This window comes from Catharus ustulatus, chromosome 1 (assembly GCF_009819885.2).
Source record: "Catharus ustulatus isolate bCatUst1 chromosome 1, bCatUst1.pri.v2, whole genome shotgun sequence".
Classification (NCBI taxonomy): Eukaryota; Metazoa; Chordata; class Aves; order Passeriformes; family Turdidae; genus Catharus; species Catharus ustulatus.
The window spans coordinates 99690931-99717399 of NC_046221.1; the positions used below are offsets into that span (position 1 = coordinate 99690931).

The following is a 26469-nucleotide window of genomic DNA, read 5'->3' on the forward strand; positions in this document are numbered from 1 at the left end:
CAAGAAAAAAAATAAATAAAAAGAAAAAAAAAAAAAAGTTTGTCATAGAAATGCATCTGGGGCAACTCAGCCCGTACCTTTCGCAGCGGAGGAGGTACGTGGGAACCGGGGCGGCGGTGGGCAGAAGAGCCACTCCGCGCTCCCGCACAACGCGGCGCCCACCTTCCTCCCCCCGCGCTCCCGCAGCGCCCGGGGGCGGCGGCACCCGCGCCCCAACTCTGCCCCGCACACACAATGGTCCCCGGCGGGTGCGAGCGGGCTCGGCACCGGCCACACCAGCGCGGCCGCCGGGGGACGCGCGGCGGCGGCGGCGGGGCGGGCGGGGCGCGGCGGGCGCGGCGGGGGCGGTGCGCGGAGCGCGGCGGGGGCCGGCGGGGCCGCCCCCGCCCGCGCCAGTGGAGCCGCTCGGCGGATCATGTGCAGCGCGGCGCCGCTCGCATGCGGCGCGTGGTTTCACCTTCAGAGCGGCTCGGCGCGCCCTTCCCCGAACGCTGCCGCCGCCGGCCGCGCAGGAGGTGAGGGGCGGCGGGGCGGGGGAATGGCCCGGGGGGCGGGGGGTCCTCGGGCTGTGCCCCTCGGGGGGAAAAAAAAACCCCTCAACTTCGCGCCTCCCCCGGGGTACGGGGACTGTCCCCCCGGTCATCGGAGCAGCTCCAAAATGGTAACTTTGCGCTGTTCTGCGAGGAGGAGGTCGGGTTTGCTGCAGTGGTGGTGCCGGGGGGTGGGGGAGCCCTGCGGGCTCCGGCAGCCTTTTGGCTTTGTACGCTCCGTCAGGGGCGTTGGGGGGGGCGGACTGCGATATTAATCCATTAAGAGACAAAGAACAAATTGCCGCACTTTAAAGTAAAAAGCTTCGGCTGTAGAAGGTGGGTGATGGGTCGTCGAGCCCCGAGTAGCCACTTCAATTATTAAAAGCGGGTTATTGCCCCCCTTTCTCCCCGAGCCCCGCCGGTATTGATTCAGCGTGCGGGTGCAGTGCCCGGTGCGGGGCTGTGTCCGTGCGTGCCCCCCTTGTTTGCGAGCCGCTCTCGGTTCCGTGGCGAGCCGGTCGCTGCGTGATCCCCGTTAGAGAAGTACACAGTTTATCAAAGGAAGTTGGGGGTGGGCGGGCAGAGAAAACAATTATTCACATATAGACAGCGAGGAGGACTCGGAGGACAATGTCTCCGTAGCGATTATTTCCAGAAGAGGAAAAATAGCCCGTTTGATGCGGGTGGGTTGGGGGAGGGAGGCAGGGAGTTTAATGTACATGCTAAAAAAAAAAAGGGGGGGGTCGAGAAGAGGGAAGGAAGGAGAGAGAGATAGAGAGGGAGGGAGAGAAAAGAAGAATAGAAATAATGCAGTTCCAGACATTTTGTGCTATAAAAGCTTTCCTCCTCCTCGTCCCTCCCTCCCTCCCCCCATTACTATCTTCGGTGATCATTAGCATAGCGCCGAGTCGCGATCCTCATGCGAATTAAGCACTTGGGCAAGTTGAGGAAAGTTTGGATGGGTGAAGTTTGCTATGAAGGGAGGAAGGTGGGGTGCTGGAACTGGCAGTACGTGTGGGGAGGCGTGTGGAGCATGACAGCCGGCCGTTGTTTTTCCCCTCAAACCAGCTAACCTCTGCAATTAACTGCTGGAGACAAACCCTGTGTTTTAAGCCGAAAAGTGTCGGTTTGGAGTCAGCACCATTTATTAGGAGCGTTAATAAGCTCCCAGCAGCAGACAGGGATCTTCTGGGGAATGCGCATTGTGTGTGCCCACAGCTTATCCTTTACATTACCCCTATAGATACGGAGGCGCTCGGGCACTGGACGCGCGAATATAATTTTGCTCGGACTATTTTCGAAACATTAATTCTATTCTTTATTTAATCCAGATGCAGGGTTCCCCTCCCCCCCCCCCCCCCCCCATTTGCTGCCTTATTGTTGGTGTACATTTTCTGAAAAGGCGACTGGTGTAACCTGTGGAATTTGAAATGCAAATAAAAGCCTGTGGGAGTTGAGGCAGAACAAATCAGCATTTATAAAGTGAAAAAGATTTAATGTCTTTGAAACCACTGCGAGATTTTTTTTTTAATAAGAACTCAATCGTGACGTCAAGTCGTTTGGGCAAGATTTTTTAATTTTTTTTTTTTTTTTTAATGTCTGAAACGCGGGTATGCGAAGTGCTTACAGGAAAAACAGATTACAAGATTAACATCTGTTAACATGATCGTTTATCTCCAGCCAAAAATAGGTCAGTCCTTTCTTAAGGAAACACGATTGCTGGGCGCATGATTAAATAATGAAATTAGGCTGATGAGTTCATAAATTAGACGCTGTGTCGACGTGCGTTAGAATCCGACCTGTGACAAAAATATGTAATTCGCGGTCCGCTGGAGAGCGGTGCGGGGTCAAAGTCCCTTTTTGGGGAGAGGCGCAACTCTCTCGCCGCCTCCTCCTCCTCCTCTTCCTCCTCCCCTCGCTCCCCATTGCCGGGCGCTCCCCGCCGCCCCCCCGCTCGCACCCAGCGTCTCCCCCGGCCGGCGAGCCGAACTCTCCCAGCGAGCGGAGAAGTTTCCTCGGCGGGGAGGGACGCGGGGGGTGCCGAGGTGCGGGGGGGTTGGGGAATGGGGCCGGCCGAACGCGGAGCCGAGCCCCCGCCCGCCGGCAGCCCCGCCTCGCCGGGGCGGCCCCAACCCGCGGGCCCGCCCCCCGCCACCGCCCGGCCCGGCCCGGCCCCGCTCCGCTCGGCCCCGGGGTGTCGGGGCGCGGCGAGGTGGGACGAGGAGCCGCCGTGCCGCCGCCTTCCCGCTGCCCTGCCCTGCCCTTCCCTGCCCTGCCCTGCCCTGCCCTGCCCTGCCCCGCTCCGAGCGCACCCCCGGCCCGCCCTCGTTACCGCTGTCCCCTCGCCGTTCCCCCCGCAGCGCCGGGATCCGGCTGCTATTTGGAAGTGGGTGCAAAAGCGCCTTTATGGAAAAGCTCCTCGGGCCTGCCGGGGTCATGGATACTTCGATTTTTTGTGGCATTTACTTTATTATTTTTATTATTTTGAGGCGGTCTCGCCGGTTTCTGGAGAGTCTGTGCCCGTGCTCAGGGCCGGCTCCTGTGCGGCCGGGGAGAGGTCCCAGAAGCCCGCCCGGCAAAGGGCCGCTGCGCTTTGGCCCCATGCCACGGACCTTATTTCATGCTTGCTGCACTAAATGAGTTAACAGCCAAAGGGTTTTTCATTAACTCGACTTGGCAACCGTGTATTTCGTTGGCTTCTCCCCCCACCACCCCCCCTAAAAAAACCCAAAAAGCATAATTTTAAACAAAAATTGAGTGGTATAACATGCGTTGATTTTGATTTGAGAGGGGGAGTCTTTTTCACTGTTGTCTGTCAGATTTCGCTTGTGCTCCCATCACTGGGCATGGTGTATGGGTAGGACGATAGCCTTGAGTTTTATTTTGTGAGATGTGCTGTGTGTCCTGATTTTTGACCATTGCTTGCTAGTGGTGTGTTTTACTGCCCTGTGTGTCCTGGACCAAGCAGGAGGATGCTGACCCTGTGGCAGGGCAGTGACCTTCAGCTGCCCTGTGAGGGATATGTGGATGGGGCTGGGGGCAGTGTGTGTGAGTACATTCTGGGGATCTGGGTGCTGCATGCGGGGCAGGTGCATGCAGGGCTGGGAGCGGTGTTGCAGCAGGTGGACAGGAGTGTGTGTGCACAGATGCAGGGCAGAGATGGGGTATGTTGCACTGCTGCATGGGATCCAGATGTGTGTGCCTGTAGGTCCTTCTGGGTATGTGCAGAATGGCATATGAGCAGAATGAGGCTTGCATGGTTGTGGGGTGGGGGAAGGCTTCATTGAAGCGGGTGCATGTGTGTGCTCATGTCCCCGTGTTTGTGGATGTGTCCCATGGGCAGGTGTGGATAGCAGTGCATCTTGGGCTTCTCTAGTGAGGCTCTCATATGCTTGCCCCCCAGGCTGGCTATAAGTAATGTAACTGCATTGTAAGAGATATTGGCTTTTTTCGGGGGGAGCAGTGCCAGGAAGGGGTGTTGGTAACAGGAGCAAAAGTTTCATCTTGGCAGGGAGCATGTTGGTAGTTTTGCTCCAGTAGTTTTGTCTGTGGCAGCTGGCTGGGGTGAGTTGTCTCTCAGTGAACGTTGTTGCTTTGTTTCTCTGCCTAAGTGTCCTTCACTTCTGTCAGAGCAAACCCACAATCAGCAGCCTGGTTATCTGCTACTCTGTGTACCCCAACACAGTCCCACCAGAGTGGACACAATGGTTTTTGGAGCTTTCCTCTTGTTGAAACTGGAAGCTGAGGTTACATAGGAGCACCTGTGGTGTAATTATCAAGGTGCAGATATTCCAGGAGACATCTTCAGTTTCACAAGAGTAGCTGCCATAGCCATCTTGAATGAGCTCTGTATAATAAAGTCATTTGCATGGGGCTCTGTGTTACTGGCACAAACACACCTTTACTAGCTCCTGGTGTAAAGTGGTTTTTAGCTATCTCTAGAAATTCTTGCCTGGGGTTTGTTTTCAAGCCTTTAGTTCCTGTAAAACTGAGTGGTGTTGAAGTGGCACCTAGTTAGTGATAAGTACTCTGTGAACAGACTACTGCGTGAACAATAGGGCATTATAGCCCTCCCTCTAAACTGTTAGATTAATATGCAAAGATAATGCTTATAGGAAGGAGAGAAGAAATAAAGCATCAGTGAGAATAACATTGTCCTAAGGAATGATCTGAAATATGTTTGAAGAGAGGAGTGGTCTTTGTTAGCAGGGCCCCTATCTAAGCTCAGCACGACCTTCTAAACTCCTGTAGGAGACAAACTATGTATTAGTCCCTCCATGAATGTGAACGACTATTTCTCTGTGCATCACAGAAAAGGGCTTACATCACTAGGGTGAAACCTACTGTTACTTACAAGTGGCCTCACTAACTCTATATGCCTAGAATGGAGCAACATTTTGTAGATTGAAGTTTTCCTGTGGCAGTGACTAATGTATTTACTCAAAAAAATAGGTTCATTGTATGGTTTTATAATTGGTCATAGTATCATGCTGTCACCATGATTGAATAATAGCAATTATCAGTACAGAAGTGTTTATTGAAAGGGTTGAAAATTATTGTGCCATTGTTCTGAATCTCCCTGTTGAACTGATCCTCATTTTAGCCAAGGATGATGTTCGTGTCTTAACATCTTACAGATCACCTTCAGAAGCTGGACTATTGGCTTTAGTTGACTGAAAAATGCATAACCTTTAAAATGCATTCTGCTGTGGGGGCTTACACCAGAGGGGGCAACCTGGAAGAGTATCCTCTTAGAAATGGTGTAGTCACCAGCTCTTGAGAACTTTGGGTAGTCTGCTTATTTGGATTTTTTTTCGTAAGTTCTTTGTGTGCTGGTGACTTCAACAGTTACCTTCAGTTACCTATAAATATTATCTTACATAGTTATATGTATATGTAGTTATAATTACTGATAAGTATTATCTGTCTGTAGTTACCTATAACTATAGTTATCTATAGTTACCTATCTATAGTTCTCTGTGATCAAGATCTGATGAGTTTTATGCTAAGGTCCCGTCTAATGAAGGGTATCTATTTTTAGTATGATCCAAAACCTGTCGGCTTTGAAAGGCCTAACTTCCGTGAAGAGTTCAGTTCGTGCCAAGAACTTCCAGGACTTCTCTGGGATTACATGCAGTATGCAGAATGATCCAGTGCATTAAGCTTTCATTGAGACGAGTGATGAAGTCTATATATGTGTACTAACTGGAAATCTGGGTTTGAGTAAAGCGTTTCTTAAAGTCATCAAAATAGAAAGCTGAAATGCAAAGTGATTGTATTTTGCAGGAAGCAACTTGTCCAAGCTTGCAAATTTCACAAGAAAAGTGTCTGTTTAAGTTTTTGAGACACAAGTATGAATTTGTAGATTCATACCTTTTGAAACTGAATGGGCATTGGGTTTCTGCACAGAAAGGAGAAATGGACTTACTATTGTTTTTCACAACCATGTGATGTTCTTCAGTTGGATAAGAGCATGTACAACCACCCTAAAAATTGACTTGTTGCTTGAGAATCCGCTGCTGCCCCATAATAAGCACCCTTTCCACTCCCATTGACTACTGGGAGTTGCACGAGGGTGATTCTGGGTGGAATTACAGTTTCTGTATGCGTATCTGAAATCCTTAGCTATATTGGCAGTTAATCAGCTAAAACTTACTGTGGTCATTTTTTTCCTCTAGCCATAAACTTAACCCAGATACCTAATCGCAGTTTGGCAAAAAAAGCAGGAAAAAAAAGTCACATTTATTTGATTAGAGATCTGCAATATAAATATTTGAAACTTGGAGCAACACTGCTTTTTCAAAGCAGACATCTTAAATGCTGCAAATATTTATACACTTCAGTGCTAGGATAAAGCTGTTCTGACTCAGACACTGAAGGCAAAATTCTGTTTTTCAGTTACCCACTGTAATTGCACAGAAATTTGGTACAGTACTTGGGAGTTAGAACGACTTAACAGATAGCAATATTTCTTGGTTGTCACTTCTATGTTAAAAAGTAAATGAAACTTCCTTTCCTTTTCCAGCAGGAAAAGGATTCTAGTAAATATTATATTAGTGAACCTGCATTAAAACTTGAGAGTGGATTATGGTCCAGGTAGTTAACACAGCTTTCATTAGGGCGATGACTTCATTACAGATGTTTACTTTCATTACCTAACTGTTAGTCAGCAAATGTTTGGTCTCTTGATCTGCTGAACCTGCTTTGCCATTTGAAGCCAGCGAGGTCTCTTTTTTTTTGGTGTGATAATTACTCAATGCTGGTTGTTCGTTTTTTGATGTTGTTTACATCTTGGTTATCTGCAGAGGCCCATCAGCGTTGTTACACACTTGGTGTTAGCAGTTTTTTCTTGCATTCCTGAACCTGCATTACTGCAGCAGCGCTTTCGCAAACGAACACGGGGCATTAAGCGTGCGTCCTGAGATTAAATTAGCACGTGGAGGGACAGAACTTGCATCTCATAAGTTGCTACCAAACTATTTATTGCCTAATACATTCTAGCAGGTCTCGTAGCAGTAGCACACATCTGCTGTAAGATAAGTTGTTTGTTTATCACTGCTAAGTTGTGAGCTAACGCTGCACATAGTGTCCATGGCAGGGACATTGGGACAGTGGCTGCTGAAGACTTTGGTCTATAAACTGTTTCAAGTCATGGAAGAATAGAGGCTCTTTTCTGTGGATTCAAGACTACTTACCTTCTGAGGACTACTTAAAATTCATTTCTGCTAACCTTTCATTTAAGTGATTGGTTATGGAAAAGAATTAAATTTTTACCAGCAGGATATTGTGTCGCTTAACACTTGTTCAACAAAATCCACATTTCATTATGGGCTGTTGCAGAAGCTGTAGGCCTGGCATTGCTGTTGTGGTAAGCCCAAGGTAACTTTAGTAGGGTGACTGAATTTACAGCACTGGATGTGGGGATGAATTTAGCACACAGCACTTAGCTCCTAATTAAAGCTTATAGTATTACATCCGTAATCAGGGCACTCTTAGAATCTCTAAGAAATTACTTTTTCCTTTGTCTACTCTTCTCCCTTTTCTTTCTTGCCATCCCACTGTGTGGTGTTGGGAGCTTGCTTCTTCATGTTGGGGCTGTCATATTTATGTCCCAAAGGAAATGCTTTCCAACAGTGTACTTCAAATTGCAAAGTAGAAGAATTTTGTGGCTCCCTGAATCTTTAAGGCTGGTTTCTAAAATTATCTAGCTTTTAATCTTCTTTCCAAAGTAAAATAAAAACTACAAAGCATATGTAATTACAATTTGTAGCTATTTTTAGACTCCTGATGTGTTTCGTTTATAGTATATTGATTAAAAAAAATAGCACAGTTGCTAGATAGACAATTTTCAAATTAACAGCATCCACTTCAGCTACCCTGTGTGTATTTAATATATGTTTCCTTTGGGTTTTTTTTTTTTGTTCTTTTTTGGCTGGGAGTGCACCGAAACTGAATATCTCAGTACATGCTAGGGGGTGCAGAGAAAACGAGAGCTCTGTGTGCCGGGCAGGTCCTGTTGTGAGTATTTGCTGAAAACCGGATCGTATGTCAGTGAGTTTTAACGTACTGCACACACACAGACACACACGCACGCATGCTTTGCTTTTCCGGCAGGTATAATAAAGGAAGAACGGTGAGTTGGCTTGTCACTATTTTTACACTGCATAGAAATGCTTGTGTTGGCTTATTACGGGGATAAAGCTGACTGAATAGTAATTTTTCCTTGTCTTTTTAAAAAAGATGGTGAGCAGGGAAGTGGTGTTAGTTTTCAGTAAAGAAAGAGGGAGAGAAGCTGGTGCAAATTGAGGTGTTCTAGTCACAATTGCAGCCTGATTTTAAAATGGTCACGTTTACTTATTTAAAAATAGATTTGGGAATGAAATTAGCCATGTTCTTTGTTTTTAAAAGGGTAACGTGTGTGCACTCACCATATGGTAGCATTTAACCCATATTGTATGAGCTGACAACAAGTCACATTTATTCTCTGATTTATTTCAGTGTTGCAGAATGTTCTTTTTTTGAAATCTAGTACAATAAAAGATGCATTTAGAATTGTGCAATGTAATTGTCTGTAGCTGTTTTGCCTCATTGTTACAATGATACCAGGTTCATGAGTAAGCAATATTTTCCCCTTCTGAAATAATTTCCTTACGAAATAATCGCTCTCTGAATGTTGAAATGGTTTGCGAGAAGAGTTATGAACAATAGCCAGTGACACGGTGTTTTGTAAAGGATTGCGGGGCGAGGTGTTACAGTCTCTGCTGGCTGAAACTAGAGCTGCTCTTTTGATGGTAGAGTATACGCTTGCAAAGTCTTTCTCTCCCCCCCCTCGTCCACCAGTCTTTACACAGAGGTTGCTTAGTTGTCTATTTTAATGGATGCATTCTGGCTTCCTTTGTGGTAGACCGTGAGGCACCTGTATTGGTGAGCTGGGAGCAGCATTGGCAGCCACAAGTATGATAAAACTAGGAATTAGGCGACTTAAGGACTGACTTAAACTATGCAGTTAGGGGAATAAGGTATCTTATTTTCCCTTTGAATTTGGATTTCCCTGGGAGTTGTATTTTTAGGCTTTCTTTCCCCTGTGCCATCCTATCTATGCATATCTTCAGGGTTTCAGGAGATGAGGCTCCACTGCAAAGTCAGTCCCAAAGTGTGCAGTAAATAGGAGTTAGCCCCATACGGTGCGTTGCGTGAGAACTTTCAAAAGGCGGTGGCACTCCTCACTGAGGTACCAGTTGCTCACCATCTGTCTCTTAAAGTAATTTCTTTTAACCTTGGGACTCTAAAATATTTCAACAAGGTTATTCATGTGTTTGTGTAAAGTGTCTATAAGTGTACCGAAAAACTGCTAAGCTTCTAATTTCAACGTGGTGTTTGAATACTAATGTATACCAATTAGGAATGGCTGACGTTGTAATTTACAGAAGTTGAAAGGAGCATTAAACACCACCCTTCCAACACTAAATACAGCTATTCCTTCTCCTGTGTGTAGCTGCTTATGTGAAACCAAGGGTTTGCCTTCCAGATTTTTGTGCTAGCACGTTGATACATCCTTGGATAAACTACCAGGCTCGTGTATTATCACATCAGTCCCTTTGCAGTATCCTGTGTGTAACTGTACCTTTAGCTGATTAACATAGTGCTTTCTTAGTACTGCTTTTGATGGCTCTGTGAATGCTTATTTTAAGACCTTTTTTAAAGTAGTGTTTTCGTCACTAAAGAGAAAAGCTCTATGAAATCTATAAATACTTGCTTTAATTAGATTTGCTGTTTGTCTCTTTTTTCCTTTCCCTCCAGATAAATTTTACCTCAGTAATGAATGCTGTGATCTTCAATGCATAATTTATATTGACATTAATAATGATAGTTGGAGAATATTTTAATGCCAGTTTGAGAAAACATGACAATTTATATTGGTAACCTTGGTCCCATTAAATTAGAACAGATTTTAGTAGAGAGCTGTGACTATCAGTGGTGTGATGAAATAACCCACTTCTTTTCATTGTGGCAAGCATATTGGAGAGTTCTTCTTATCATGAGCAGTACATACCAGGTGTCAAGTGACATGCCAGACACACAGCTTTGCTTCTGAATGACTCTTTCCAATTAGAAAGTAATGGCTTTAACGGGATCAACCAAGTAATCGGAGTCTGTCAGTTCTCCAGTGCCAGGAGGTGTATATTTGCAAATGCTATTTATTTATCTGCTTTTTAATGAGTTGCAAAATTGTTGGTAACCTTGAGTAAATTTGGGGGGTGGTGGAAGTACTATGTGGAAATTGTGGGATTAATGGTTTAGCAGCTGGGATTAAAAATAGTCTCAGCAAATTACCCTGTTGATACTGAAGCCAGAATCTGTTAATGGGGTTACAAGCAGATTGGTTTATCGGTCATTTATTTTCTAGGTTGATTAGGGATTATAGGTTGCCATCACAAAAGTAAGCAGTGCAAAAAGCGAGGATTGCTAATATTTCACTTCGAAGATTGATGCACTTAGAAGGAGGGTTTCTGGAGCTCAAAAGTGGTTTCTAGATTGTGGGCAGCCTTTCCCCTTTTTATATTCTGAAGTAGGTGTCTAAGGAGCCTGGGTATTGTGAAGGGTTGGTTTGGCTTGTTAGAAGTCTGAAAAATGGTACAAAACAGTAATCTGTGAAATTCATGCAGGCCACTAAGAAAATTTTAAATGCCTGCTGCTGAATTGCCTACTGTTGTGTCTCTTGGTTTCAATGCAGGAGATTGAACTGCCACCTTTTCATTGTAGATCAAACATATGTCTCTGAGCTAGGGATAGAGTTGCAAACCAGGGCATCCCCTCTGAATCCTCATGAAAAGATGACAACCATGATGGAACCCTTTAGATATTACTCTTACCTTCTGCTATCTAGTCCAGGAGATGCTGTGACTTTCACACTCTGTGCTACCTTGTCCTGATGTACAGCTTGAGATAACATAGTGACATTTATTTGGCTTTTCAATTCTTGCTAAGTCAAATGCAATGAAATAGCAGGTGAACATTTCTGCAGCTTTTTAGCTAGATGTGGAGTACTGAACAAGATTGGTGGAGAAGCCTGTAATTGTTTTTGTGTCCTTGGCTCTGACAGAAGATAAGAGAGAGAACAAGAAGTTCAAGAAGAGAAATGCTGACTTGGTTGGTTTGAGGAGTGGAAGATACAAACTTAAAAGAAATCCTCTGGGGACTGGCTGATCTGGCAGGCTGGCAAAAAGAGATGGAAATGGGGACCTTGAGATGTAAGAGATCAGGCTAATTCCTTACCCTTCTAAAGACTAGGTCTTCTTATGTCCTTGCAGAAAGCTTGCCCAAGCTTCCTGCGTGTTCTAAGGTTCAAGTCTTGTACCATCAGACTGGAGAGGAGGACACACCTGTTAAGTGTAGCTCTTGAGTGAGTTTTGTGCTCCTGGAGGATGGAGGAGAGAGCGTAATGGACTTGATGAAGGATGAGTGGCCCAGGGCAGTGACAGGGTCAAGAAATTTGTCTGAATTTTGGTTTGAGTCTTTTCTCCTGCAGTTCAGTTTGCACACCAGCACAGGTTACTGTGGAGTGTGTAGGGAGCTTAAAGCTGTCCTGCTGGCTCAGTGGGATTGGAAATGCTGCCCTCTGAGTTGGTACTTCCTCTGAACAGGATAAAAACCTCATTACTTGGTACAGTCTCTGTCATCTCTGATCCCTGTGGGAGAAGAACAGTATCTCTTAAACTCTCCTCAACATGTAAGAAAAAGGATAAGATGATGAGAGTTGAGAGTCTGTCAGCTTAAGAAGATGCTAGACATGAACAGATTTTTGTTTTCTTAAACACCCAGTTTGTTCTGCTTTATTCATTGTATTTTACACTTTGAAGAAGATAACAGTATTTGAAGGGCTAAAATCTCAGTTTCGCATTTTAATATGCAAAATGAAGTTTTGAACGTGAATCTCCTTTTAAAAAGAAAATATCCATGTAGGTGTAGCAGCATGTGAATGTAGGAAAACAGTTTTGCGGAGAAATAATAAAAATGCTCTTCACACAGTCCTCCCTATTTTCCTACCATGCTCTTAAGATCCAATGGATTTTACCTAGCATAACTCAATTCTTGTGGAATCTTACACCAGCTCTGTGAAGTTTATTGAAGACCAGGTAACCAGAATTACTCCTTGTGTAATTCCACCCACAAGTAAGGTAATTACACCTTGTGTTTAGGATAGCGGAGCTATGCCAATATGAACTGGTTCACGTGTAAAGATCTCTCTGTTGCACATCTGGCATCAGTGTCGCTCTCTTTGCTCAGAAGTGATGAAGGGCTGGTGCAAGCAGCAGGCACAGCAAAACTGGAGGAGAAGAAAACTGGGTGTGATGAGCTGCACACAGCCTTAAAGGAGAAAAGACTGTAGCAAGATCATACAGAAATAAGGAGGAGGAAATGGGTGTTTGGAGCAGCTGTGGGTGTCCAGAAAGACTGTTGAAGGTGGAAGACTACTTTCCCCTGTACCTAGGAATGCTGAGTTTCTGTAGGTGGGGGTGTCTTTCTTTCATCAGAAATCACCATGGCAGGAATCTGTAGTTACCTGCATCAAGGTAATACAAGAATCATTCCCCTTTGGTGATGCTTTTTTTCATGAGTGATGAGGCTGAGATGTGGCTAGAGCTCCCCTGGTCATTATGTCCCTGTACAGTGTTGCTGAGTGTTGCTGTCTTGGATGCATTAATGGGGTCTGACTGAGATTTGTTTAATTTCCTGCAGCACTGGTCTGCTGGGTGGTCTCTGCCATCCTGCAGCAGCACCAGAATGAGATGGGGTGTGTGCAGAGCTGTGTAGGAGCAGGATATGGGAGATGCCTGGTGTTTCGTCTGGTGCCTAACATGTGCAGTCACAAGGAGCCCTAGATAAAATTAGAGTGGTGGTGGTTTTGGAGAGGAGATATTAAACAGAAGAAGAGGAGGTTGGCCAAGCACGTGTGTGGGGTAACTAAATTTTTCTTCTGTGTAGTTTCTTGAAGGGATTTAAGACTTGGTTCTACTGCACAAATCACCGTTTATTGTAGACTCCTCTCCTGTCTCTTGTCCCCCAGGCGTACTTTGCTCTGCAGTCCCTTTTTCCTGGCTGTTGCGCATTTCTGAACTTGAGCTGGTGTCAGCACTCAAAACTGGAAGGTGGCAGAGACTTGGGATGAGTGGGTGGATGTGGCATGCTGAGCATGAGAGTTTTTGGAGGAGGAATATGAAGTGGAGCAGGTTTGTGTTCAGAATGAAAATGGGAGCAATCCAGGTGTTGCAAGGGGCCCGTGAGAAGGATGAAGCTATGCTGAGAAACCAGGCTCTTGGCACAGAAGGAGGATGTCAGGCATGATGTGAACAGCCATCTAAGACTGATTAGTTTTTAGCACTGGTAGCAAACTTCCTTAAGAAAGAAATTGCTGTTAATGAATAGAATTTGTTAGGACTAGCTGGGTTTATGAAAGATGCATGTCAGCAAAAACAACCATGAAAAGAAAAAGCACTTGGGAAGTCTGTTGTTCATCTCCTGTCTTTTCTGTGAATACTGTCATGAATCTGTCCTGAAAGCACATTTTCTAGACATGACTTTTACTGCTACAGCCTTAACTCTGATGACTTTTGCAAAGAATGTGCTGGGTGTAATGTTTCTGCTCTCTTAAAAAGAGGTAGTAGCTTTATGTTTTTAGCATTATAAAGAGAGATAAAATGAGGAGTTGCAACAGTTTCCTTTTCGAGGCCTCTGTAGCTCTACTCAGTTCCTTATGCTAACAATCATCCTCTACATCAAACCACAACATGATGGTCAGGTAAAGGTGCGTGGGAACATAGCAGGCATCTGTTTTTATCTGACACAAAGTCAGCGGTTTAGGCTTACAGAAGATTATGATTTATCAAGAGAGTATAATTATAAGCTGTTGTCATATGGTGGCACCCAGTTGCAATGATGATCTGTTGCTGCTGTTCTGGGATGTGTACAAACACACAGTAGGAATAAGTTCCAGGACTTGATTGTATCTCTTCTGTGTACATGTGGTTGTATGGATCCATTAAGGGGTCATTAAAGTTCTCCAAAGCATATCTGCTGTCAAATTAAATGCTAATAAATGTCAGTTAATTATCACAGTCCTCTTCGCAATAATAAGTTATTAGAATTGAATTTACTGTGCATTTTACTACAGTGGGGGAAGCCAACTTTTTTGTTTCATCCTTATCCGGCATTTGAATGTGTATGCATAATACAAGGCAAAAATTTGGCCACAGTCTTCCTGGTACTGAAGGATGCCTGTATGGTGATGCTGTGGAAATATCCTCTGCTCTCCTCCAAACACAGCTGGTTTCTCTGCAGAAACTGGTCCTGCCTCAGGCTTGCAAGAAAACACCATCATGGGGCCCTGGTTCTGTATCACACCATGGGTGCCTAGAAATGTCAATGCCAGTGTCCCTGGGTCATTCTAGAAATTAACCTGCCAGCTACCTGAAAAATATTAGGATGGTTCATTAGCCCTCTCTCTTTGTGTCCATTACGGAGGGGTAGTAGGGAAAAGTCACATAAGAGATCAGTGACCAAGGAGGGAAAGGTTTAGCATGCCATATATCATGGGTATAATCATGTGAGTACAGCTCCCTTCCCTGGGGAAAAGTACTGTGTATGGAATTCTCTTTCAGTGTAAAGATACTTTCCTTTTTCAAACAGCAGCAACAACTTTCTGGTTTTGGTAATTCAGCCAGCTAGTAAGAGCTGTGTGGCATAGTAAATATGCACAGATACGAATACTACTTTTATGTATTTCCTGAGCAGTGCAACTGGAAGTGAAGTGGTGCCACATCCCGTGGACACGTAAATAGCATTGTAATTTCTTCTAGACAGTGGTCAGAAAATGATATATATTCCATCACTTTAGGACATTGCATCAGCTTGACCCCGGAGGCTAAACCTTACTCAGTTATTGTGCATTTTGGTGGTGTTTCTCCAGTTCCTTTGGCCATGTTAGTTTAAATTTACATCAGCATACATTGGACTAGAGCTTTGCATTGGGTGTGCTAAACAGGCACTGTGGCATAGAAAGTGGAGCAGGATGACAGGGAACTGGGCTGGCAGAAGGAGATGTGCTCATGGCATGTTTTGTGCCTCTTGAATACTTTATTTTAGCCTGTATTCCCTGAGTCATGTTAATCCTGGTATCGGTAGGTACTGCCTACGCCCAGGTTATTTCTACCTTGAGGTCATGGCATAGGGTCATTATCTCACTTTCTGACTGTAAGCCGTGCTGCCTTGTAGTTTGATGATGAATTCATGGCTTTTAAGGAGTCATGTCTGCTCCTGTGCATGTGCACGCGCACACACCCCCCACTACAAAATAGCAACTTCAAAGCCCTCACTGGGTAATCTTCACTGACATCAGTGAGCACTTCTTACTCATCTGAGGAGCCTCGCTGACTTGAGAGGCACTTTCTCGTGAGTAGGAGTTTGCCAGTGTTAGCAGTGGTGGCCCAGCCTGGCCCCAGAGGGTGGTGGTGTGACTCAGTTACCCTGAGTTTGGCATTGCCTGGGCAGGAGCACATACACATACATGAACAAAGAAAAAGGAGAAAAAAAAGAAAAAAAAAAAAAAGGTGTTACCTGACCAGGTTTTGAAAAAAAAGAAATTGTTTGTTTTGTGTCTGTTGATGCTGTTTAAAGTCAGGCAAACAGAATACCTGCAGCCCTTTAGGTACAAGTACCTCCTTGGCTGCACATAATGATGTGGAACATTATGGCAGTGCAATGTGATGTGCTTCTGTCCCCTTGCCTCCTTTGTGACTCTGTGGGCTGGATTCTCTTTACCATCTCCACCCGCTGACATGGAGAGGTCAGGGGTGTAGGCGGGGCCAGTTTGGTTCTCTTTTTACACAGGACATAGATCTGCATGCTCAGAATGTATTTATATAAACAGCAGGTCATTTGTTAACAGAAAATGGTGCATGCCTTGCTGGGTAATGGGAAAATGAAGGCAATATTGTCATGATGATGACTTTAGAAACAGAGATTGTTTTCTGCAGTTCCTCATGTAAGACAGAAGACACTTAGCTAGGTATTTTGTTAAAAAAGGTGCTTACTTAGAATAGTAGTAAGTGTATGATGAACCTGATGCCAAAGATAACAATCCAGTTTAATGGAGTGACTTCAGAATCCTGTTGTCATTCAGTATTTCTGCTTCTTTTGTTTTGGTAAATAGCAGATTTTTTTTTCCTTCTATTTCCAATTTTCCAGAAGTAGGTTATCTGTAGTCCTCTATGGTTTGAGGTCATATATTAGCAAGCATCATATTATTAACCCTTGCAAGTCAGTGTTGATTTTTTGTAGTACAAATATAGAGTATGCCTATACATGTGGAAAAAAAGTCGGAGATTTATTTTAAAGCTTTAAAGGTGGATATGTGGTGTTGGCAAGAAGCAGTGTACCCTAAGGCATCCTTACATTGCCAGTTGGGATTTAAGCTTTTATACTAGTAAATTTTATTGTCTAGGTTAAAAGCCAAATTCATTCAATGAAATGAATCTCTGGTTCTTTTCCAGTGTGGCAGAGTTTAACCAGGGACAAGTGTAGCTTGTTTGCATAAACGTTAAAAGATGCTGTTGATTTGATATTTTTTAAACTAATATTAGAGTGAACTCAAAATGAAAAGAGGTTTTCAAGTTTTTGCATGAGGCTGCCATTCTGCCAATAATAAAATAGATATTTATTTATTTATTTAATCAACATGCTTGCCATGAGTACAAAGCTTGTAATTTAACACTCCTTGGTCTGGTAAGCTGATCCCTGTAGGCAGATGCTGGTGGCCACTTGGAAGTCTATTGAACTGACTGCAAAGATTTGATCATGTGGGTCAGTCTGTAAAATTTGGGGTTTAGTTTCAGAGACAGTGATTCGTTATTGCCTAATTTTGGAGCTCAAATAATTGCTTTGCTATCAGTGCTTCTTTTTGAAGTGTTCCTAACTAGGGTGTAAAAGCAGGTAGTTTAAACGGAAGGAGAAACAGTTTGTCTACTGCGTGAAACCACTGTGTTTATGTATCAGTGTAATGTGTGCAATCCATCCGCAAGTTTATGTATTCAGTGTCCTCCTGGAAGTGTCAGAGATCCACAGTGCCCCTGAGCACTAGATTTAGCATTTGATGCTCAGATGTAGTTTTCAGATCTATAAAGTGTCTTCATCCTTACAGCTCCCCAGTGGTTGTGTTTTTCAAGATGTTGAGGAGCTTGGTACTCTTCCCAAGTCAGCTGTGATTTATGCTCAGTCAGAGAGGACTGAGGCAGCCCATTGAAGTTACCCTAAGGGAAGCTGTCATCATCAGGATGATTAAAGAGCCTCGTTGGGCATATGATGCAATACCAGTGTGCAGGGATAGCCCTGCTGCAGGTCGAGGGCTCCAGCCCCAGCTGATGCTTCTGCCCAGGCACCTGAAGGGTGGCAGAGCTGCAGGTACAAAGTCAGCAGGCAGGGACAGTTGTTCCTGTGGATTTTTCTATAAGCAGGGAGGAGAATGTGAAAGAAGGTTTAGGAAGGCTAAAATACCAACTTGCATAAATGGAAACCAGCTTAATAAATGCAGTGCTGACATAACATAGGTGAGATCTTGTTGCCTGGTTGCTCCACATGCCCCGTTGTGACAGCTGGGGCGGTTGGGCAGGGTAGCACATATCTGCTCCCCTCTGCAAGTTTTCATGTTGCAACTCCTATATGGATGTCTTCTGGCCAAAAACTTCTCTCAGGCATCACTTTAGGAAGCATGTTTTGACACTGCCTGCTTGCATATGTGCTTAGAGGGAGTCACTGCAGGTGTCACTGCGAAGACAACTCTGCTCTTGCGTGTGGTTGAAAGGTTGCAAAGCAAAGAAGTTAGTGAGAATTACTTAGTTTTCTTTGAAAAAACCAAACCCTAACTCTTGCTCATTAAAATTACATGAATTTAATAAAAATGTGTATCAACATTGGATATATCTGGGAGGAGGCGATTAGTTTTGATATGAAATATTTGGTTTAGAACACTCCAGATCAAGGACATGGTATTGCAAGTATAAAAGGTTTTGGGTAACTAAACAGTATTTTAATTTTCTTTTTGTAGTGATTTTAAACACATCAGTAGATTCATCTAGGAACAGACATGACCCTTCATTGTGACTGTTTGTGAAGAGGTGATCTTAACAAGAGAGAGTGGCATGAGTGGGTTCCTCAGCCTGCTGTATCCCTTACCCCTTCCTTCAGAGGAAAGATTTGGTATGGAGTGGCTGATTCAATATTGTGAGATGTGGTTTTTGGGGTTTCTTTTTTGATTTAATCCATGTACTTTTTTTCGTTTGTTTATTTTGTGGTTGTGACACTGACATAGGTGAAAACCAGATCTGCTGAGAAACAGCATTAACACATTAGATGTCCTATGTAACTTTGCCAGGTTGAGGAGGAAGGGATTTGGTTGAGATTTAGCAATCGGCAAGAATGCTGAAGTGTGCTAAGACCAACTGGATGCAGTCACTGGGGTGCAGTCAGATTTGATTGTCCTGTGCTTCGTTACTCTTCCTGTAGTTACTGATAGGTGAGGCATCCTGCAGCATAGCAGGCATCTGCATGTTTGAGCTAGGTCATACAGTACCTGATCTTACAGATTTAATAGTCTGGGGTGGTTGCAAAGCATTACAAAAAGACTTTGCATCCTACTTCAGATTAATGAGATCTGTCTCTTAAAGCAGGGGGTTTAAGATGTAATTACTCTGTATTTATATAACAATCACTTGTTGCGGTGTAAGCGAGGTAGCTTATATAAACTTTTCTTTAGGATTGTTTTTGTTACTGTAAATTAAAAGTTGGTTTATTTTTCTTTTAAATAAAATTAGATGGCAAGATCGTGCTATTTTTTTCCCCTGCACATAGGATGTAACCACTGCAGTGGTGCAAATTGCAACAAAAGTGTTGTTGCTTTATGTAGATTCAATAGCGTAGTAGTTCTGCCTTGTGGTGTATGGGTCTCTTCTTTCATGGCCAATGGGCCAGACTTCTTGAGGAGCCAAATCTCCTAAAGGAGAGCTCCTGTCTGTCGTGTCCTGGTGTCTGTCTTTGTCGTAATGGCCGTGGAGTGGGGGGCAGAGCCCTGGTGGAGGGGTAGGAGTGGAAGAGGTGGAGACAGGAGGGCAGGGATATAGCCTGGAGGGGCTGGCTCACCTCCATGGAATCGTTGAGACGTTTTGTTTGAGTTGGGGAGTGCTTTGAAGTCCTCTGGTGGAAAGCCTGCCTCCTTGCTTGTCTTTGCTTTCAGGTAGTAGGTTTTCTACCTACACTTTACCAGAAGCGTAGGTTTAGCTGCCTGTGCTTTACAAGAACAGAATGTTTCCTGTGGCAAACAGAAATCGCATGCAGAAACCCATGTTTGATTTCTCAATTCTGAGTCTCTCTGCTCTTACAAAAGAATGCTGCATTTGTTAACTATTAAAGGAAAATATTCAAATTGTGCTTTTCAAGACCCTGTAAAGTATTTAAGTCATTGTCTTGGCCAGCAGAGACCTGGGGGAGCTGGGAGGTAAAAAGGAAGAGAAAACAAAAGTACCTGTTCAATTAAAAATGCTGGTGCAGATTAAGGGACCTGTAGCATTTTTATGCCAAAACTCAAACAGCAGTTTCAGTTCAAGTGTTGACTGACACAATCATTGCCCCTGTTGCAGCATCTGAGTAACTGTGAAGAAATACCTGAGTATCTCCTGGTTGCTGGTGGTGTCTTGGTGACCTCATGCCGTAATGTGTGTTCTCTCCCACTGGTGCCTGAACACACGCCTGCTGCTGGGGCTTTCTTCCATCCAGGGTGCACAGGAGCGAGCACTAGGATTCATCTCTGTGCTGCTGCCTATTCTTGATTGAAACTGTTGTTGCCTCCTCTTGCTGCATGGAAGCACATTCCTGAATGTTGAATGCTGGCATCTTACTCTCCAGTCAGGAGCCTTGTTGACCTTGGGTTTTCGAAGTCGCTATCCTAGTTTTGTAGGGTTTCCTTCGTCTGCTTCTGTTTGTTTTTCAGTAATTGAAACTTGCTGCTATTCGAATATTGAGAGTGAAATTTTAATTGCTAAATAAAACTTCAGTTATTTATATAAATTATGAGGGAATCAGTCAACAGCTTTGTGTTTCTTACTGTTCTGGTTATTCCTACTAGGAAACTTTAAGGAAATAAATGAAGCTGTCAAGGCTGCAAAAGCAAGAGAGCCTTGTTCTTGAAGAGAAGAGACTTGGATAGCTCATAAAATCGCAGCCTTTGGGTGCTGCGGAGAAGTAAATTGAAGTCATTATGACATTATGGCAGAGAGCGTCTGATCTGCCAAACTGTCAGCATTTGATGGACGTGGTATCTACTGACACGATGTTGCACGAGTGCCAGCCAGTTTCTCTTTCTGTCAGCGCACTGTTGATACTGCCAAGTGCCTGTTACTCCCTCGAACTCCTGCACGTGTAGAAAAAGCTGCTGATCAATACTATAAAAGGGCAATTTGTGCTGGGTGATTATCAGATGTGTATTGATCTGTCTTTCGGTTATGGGTGTGTAATGTTAGGAAATTAGTGATTGAGATGGTTAAGTATTGGTAACAGATAATTTCTCAAAATTACAACATAAACATTTGCAACACTTAATAACTTGCCAGATAAATATAGTTTCCTGACAGCTTTCCAGCATCAATTTCATTTAAGAGCTGAGTCACTAACGCCCTAAAATTTAGGAGGAAAAAAAATCAATGAAAGTATCAGGAAGTGACTTTTTTTTTATTTAATATGTTTGATGTGCTTTTTGTGTGTTTGTTTGTTTGTTTGTTTAACATAGCACAAAGTGAGCAACCCAAAGAAATGGTCTTACCACCCTGCTATGACTAAGTGCCTCCAATATGAGTCTGGAAGCAGGTTCTGAAAGTAGAGATGCAGCAGAAGCAAAGGTGAAATTTGAAAGACCAAATGCCAATGTTATGCAAGATAGCAGATGAGAAATGATTCAATAATGGTTACAAGCATTCATAAAAGGGGAGGAAAACCCACCCAGATTCCCACTTAACAGTATTGATTCCATGCTTGAAAAATGAACTGCAGTTTATTGCATCCAAGTTGTAGAGAATGCTCTCTGTGCATCCAGGGAGAGGTACAACAGAAGGGTTTTTGCTATGTGCTTAGACAACTAAGTAATATGGGAAGGATTAAAGGACTTCTCAGGTGAAGTCATCCTCTGGTTAATGCTTATGGAGAAAGCACTGGCATCTTGTAGCCTTGGCTGAATATATTTTTGAGGATTAAGGATGTTTCTGCCACTCTATGAGTGACTGTTGAAAATAAGATCAAAGCTCCAGTCTTTTATTGGCATTCTCTCATAGCAAGGGTGTGTGCTTTGTATTTTACCGTGTCATAATTTCTAGGGGTTTGTTTGGTTTTTTTACCTCTTGTTTTTGTGTGTGTGTGATAGTTTGTCATCTCTAGTGCAATGCACAAATTAGTTATTCAGGTAAAAAACTGTAAAATCTGGATGACCTAATTATAGATTTCTTAATTTGCACTGTGTCCTGTTATTAAGTATTCCCTTACTCAGAAGAGCTGAGTACTTGGAAATCCCTTTGCAGTCAATGGGAAATGCAATAATAAGCACTTTGAAAAGCAAGCTTTCCTTGTTAAGCCCTTACACATGATGGTTTGTAGAGATATTTGAGACATGAAAATTCTTTACCAAAATTACTAACCTGGTTAGTATCTCCAGAGCCAGTGAAGTGTTTGAAAAACATTTGCACATCATTTGGGAAATTTCAGGTTTAATTTTAAATAATTCTGAATCTTGTGGATATTTTTGCTTGCTGCAGATGAGTAGAATTTGATTATATATTTTAAGTACTGTCTTTTTTGACCCAGTGAAATCTCTGATTTTGTTTTTTATTAGATGTACTATCATGATTCTACTCACATTCAAAAAGTCTTTGAAAGGTTTTGAAAATAAGAGTAGCCCCACTGGACTTAAGCAGATTATTTATGTGTGTGAAGTTACTGAATTGCATAAGTGTGTGCAGAACTGGGAGTTGTGTAAAATTCCAGTTAATGGCTTAAATTTCTTTATGTTTAATTCTTAATGACTTTATTTTTAAGGTGTCTGAAAAGCCTGTATTTACAGCACAGCTCACTCTGCATTTGGTTTCAGAAAGGAAAATCATTTTAGGTCAACTGCTGTTCCTGTAGAAGGAAAAAAAAACTGATGTGGAAATAGAACGGATTTTGGCTTTATGCGTGTTTCTTCAGTGATACAATGGATTCATTCATGAACCTTTAGTTAGATGTATTTTGATATTTTTCCTTTCATTGTAAAACATAGGTGCAAGTTTTCCTGGAGAATTAACAACACAAAAGCCTTAATTTAGAATTATAATTACAAAATGATGACTTTACCATTTGGAGCAGTTTAATGGTTTTATGTGGAATGAGAAGATGGATGAGACTTTCTCAAATGCAGACCTCTTTAGGACACTGTGAATAATGTGCAACGAATAATTCTGTTCAAGCAATATACAACAAAACATGGAAATGATAAGATTACTTATTTTAGGAAAATGTATTCATGAATGAGCAGTTTTAAATACATCCTGAAATAGTTTCATACAGTGTGGACATTCTGTGAAGCTCAGGACATCCTAGATTTCCTCAGACAATATAAAATACTTCTTGTTATTAAATTTTAAGCAGGATTCACTGTGTCCTTTTATGCAGTTGTTCTGGGTAATACCTGGAAGTTTAATGGTTTCAGACACCTTTTAGGTTGCTCTGCAGACAAATTGGGGCATTTTCAAAGCAGCAGTTAAAGCCTACTGAACTCCCATGCACTAAGTAGACCAAAAAGTACTTCCCTTAAAAATATACACTATAACCTCCCTCCCTCTGTTTTTCCCCACTTCCTCCTGTGTGCTAAAGACTTTTTTTTTCCTTTCTAGCTGTGCGTTCTTGAGCACTTACCACTAAATTATCTGATTAGCTCTTGCATTAAAAAGCCAATGTGGAGACTTACAAAAAGGATAGCTGAAGTTTTCAAAGGAACCTCCATAACACCATTTCTAAGACTCTTCAGCTGCTTTGAAAATTTCAGTTTATGCCTCTTTCATTTTCTATCTATATTGTGCATCTGTGCACGTGCAAGTATATGAAATGAGCTGTATGGTAAAATTGGCTAAACATCTGTTCCAAATTAAATGTAGTCATTGAGGAAAGATTGTTTTAGGCTCAGGTTATTTCACCAATATTCTAGGTTGAACTTCTATTCAAACCCAGTACTGCCTGTTTACAGCCTGTGGTGTTGGACCGAGGCTTGAGAAATGTCTTCATGTGGCTGGGTGCCAGAATGAGCTGACCTCTCCAAGACATTTGACCTGTGGAACTCACTATACTGAGATATTATCAGAGTAAAACATTACAGCTCAGGCTAACTAATGGAGGGGTTATGACATACGACTTTTGGCTTAAGAGGGCTACTGAAAGCATAAAGTCAAGAAGACACATTTTCAAAGAAGGATGCTCTTGCCTTCTAAATCACTTTGTGCCCTCTGAAGTTGGGGTACTGGTCTCATCTCTTGCTGCTTTTCTTTAGATGAAGGATGGCTCTGGTTTTAGAAAAAGTATTTTTTTTCATCTGAATTCATTGCTATAGTGGCTCAAATTTTAAGGAAATGTCCTCATGATTGTGCATGCTCTGTTATTTTGATACCAAATATGAACAGCATCTGTCACAAAAGGGAATTTATTGCAATAAAATTGATTTAAAAAAAAGGAAACTATTGCAGCCGTTAAGCTCGAAGTCAGCCATAGTAAAGCTACAGAGCACTTGCAATGTCACTGAAACGACACGAAATTGTATGACAAGGAATGGTGACCTGGCAGCACTTGCACATGATTACCCTCAGAAGTTTTTTACAAGAGGTTCCAATTCATGTCAGAAACCAACACTGTAGTATTAGGAAAGCTACACACTACTGTGGTCTGCAATTTACATATCATGTGCTTCACTGAAGATTAGCTTTATTAAATCAGCCACTGCTTGCCGATCTGCTTCAGCAAGACCAAATCTGAGGCTTTTAAATTTTTTTTTCTTTCTCTCATTGATGAAACAAGCAGAACGAGGCAGACTTGCTGCATGTTGCTTCTCCATTCATGGAAAAGATGAATTCAGAACTATTAAGCCAGTTTCCTGCTTAAATTGCTGGATATTTTTGTTGCCCAGAACTGGAATTCAAATGAAGCAAGAACCAACTATTTCTCTCTGACCTTGACACATGTTTTCTCTTCTTGGGCAGCTGGAAAAATGTTAGAACAAACTTCATAGCAAGACACTAAGAGAATAATTAAAACCTTACATGTAGTTTTTCAGCTCTTGGTTGTGTTTCTTTAGAGAATTGATTCAAATAATTATAGATAAAAATAAGTGTAACACTAGCAGAAAATCTACCTGTGGATGCTGGAATTGAAGGGTGAAAAACTGATTTTTTTGCACATTTTATGATTCATTATTGATGATTGTGGTAACTCTCCTCAGAAAAGTTTTTTTATGCTGAATGAATGTGACCAACTTTTGACTTAAGCCTTTGTTCAGTAAGGTACGTTAAATGAGGAGTGCCTTTTGTGCTCAGCAGCTGCATTTTTTCCTTTAGTGCTTTCAACAGTGCAGAACAAGAACAATAATGTGGAGATAACTTAATTTTAAAATGCATAGATGTTGTTTCCCTTACTTGCTCAATAGGCCAGAGACTTGGGACTATGAACCAGTGAAGCAATAAGCATTCTTCTAATAAGGATGCATTTACAAATGAAATCACTTTTAAATTTGATATTTCTGTGCTGTGCTAAAGATATGTTGTGGTTTTATGCCTTGGAGTTTCGTATGTTCATATCAGGGGATTATCAGAGTAGTTTTAAGTATTTTGGGTTGCAGATCCCTTATAAGGAAATGCAGCATGATACAAGAGGTGTTGGTTCAGTTGCGTTTTTGGTTTATTTGATGTATACGGAAACATAGTTCTCCTCAGTTCTGTGAAAAATACCAGTCTAATAATATCAGTACAAAATGTGGGTCTTTTCTCCAAGCCCCACGCTGTGCACTTAAATGTAGGCTGGGCTATGAATTGCTCTTTTTTTGCAATACAAGCGTGAGCTCCATATTGGCATAGCTCACTCCTGTAATTAGCTGCTGCCGCACAGGCGTGGTGGCCAAGGGTACAAGCTATTGCAAGCACATCTCTGGATCTGCATGTGTCGTTTTCATTTACAATGTTAATGTAGATGACAAACATTATTAATATAGGGTAATTAAGTCTATAACTTTCTCACATCTCTGCAGTTTGTTTTATTTTAGGCTGCAGGAAGCATTACAAACTCTGAAAAAGCTGTATAGAGAGATTAATGAAAGTTACTCAAAAGAATTTGAGATTTAAATGTAAAATGGGTGCTCTTTCTCTTACTTAGATATTAACATATATTTCACGATTTCTAAACTACTTTGGTCAAGGACTTATATAGATCCTGGGCTAGGAGGAATACTTTAAAATAAATGTTGGGAGGAAGGTTCATAGTAGATGAGTCCAACTCTTTAATGATTTCAAGTTGTTATTCAGTTAAGTTAGACCTTGCTGCACTGGTACACATCTGGTCGTTACTTTTTTTTGGCAGGATTTCCCTAACAGTTTGCATTCATTAATAGCTACCAACTGACTCTTAGAAAATAATTAAAACTTTATTTGATGGTATTTGTAATATGATGGTCGTATTGTTGCTGGAAAGTGAAATCAAATGCTTGTTAGCTGCAAAATTTCTACAGAGCTTCACTGTTTCAAACAGACAAACTATTGGTTTAGCAGTGAAAGCTGTGAAGTTTGGTGTGTGTGCAAATACACTGATAATCTCCTCTCTTCATAGTAGCACACCCTTTACTCAAAAAATCTATGTGCTTTAAATGCCCTTTAAATCTCACTGACATATTTTTATTTGCCATTGTTTAAGGTTTAAAGAATCCCTGTCATTATTTACCAAAGTTTATTAACTTGGTTTTTGTTCCGTCTTTTTGGCTGCAAGATAATTGCTGTGAGTTGGTCACTCAAGTTCATTCAGTGGAGGCACAATGAGGATGCCTCTGAAGTCACTTGTAGGCAGTGTCTGGTTTGTAGTAAGGGAGGTGTCTGTGTTCCTGACAGCCTGTGTGGTGGGAAGTAGTGCCATATAAACAGAGCAGGTAACAGAGTGGTAGATGTGTGTATTTTTAGAGCTTTGTTTTTTTTGTTTTTTTTTTTTTCCAGGGAATCAGCACTGTTTGCCTTCCCAGTTTGAAGGTTGTGTTGTCAGCTCTTTTGGACGCTGTTGACCTCTCACATATGATCATAAAAAGGCAGGGAAGGGAGTCCTCTTTACCTTGCCAAGGCGTATTCCT

At 42.5% G+C, this 26469-nt stretch overlaps 1 protein-coding gene across 2 annotated transcripts in view; it reads left to right on the plus strand.

Annotated features, from left to right (window-relative positions):
- Nucleotides 1-433: 433 nt before the first annotated feature.
- Nucleotides 434-26469, plus strand: part of ZNF516 (zinc finger protein 516) — a 101057-nt gene continuing 75021 nt past the window's right edge. For both annotated transcript variants that reach the window (XM_033074496.1, XM_033074505.1), the window contains exon 1: nt 434-515. The gene's annotated coding sequence lies outside the window, so the exon portion shown is untranslated. The remainder of the gene's footprint in view (nt 516-26469) is intronic.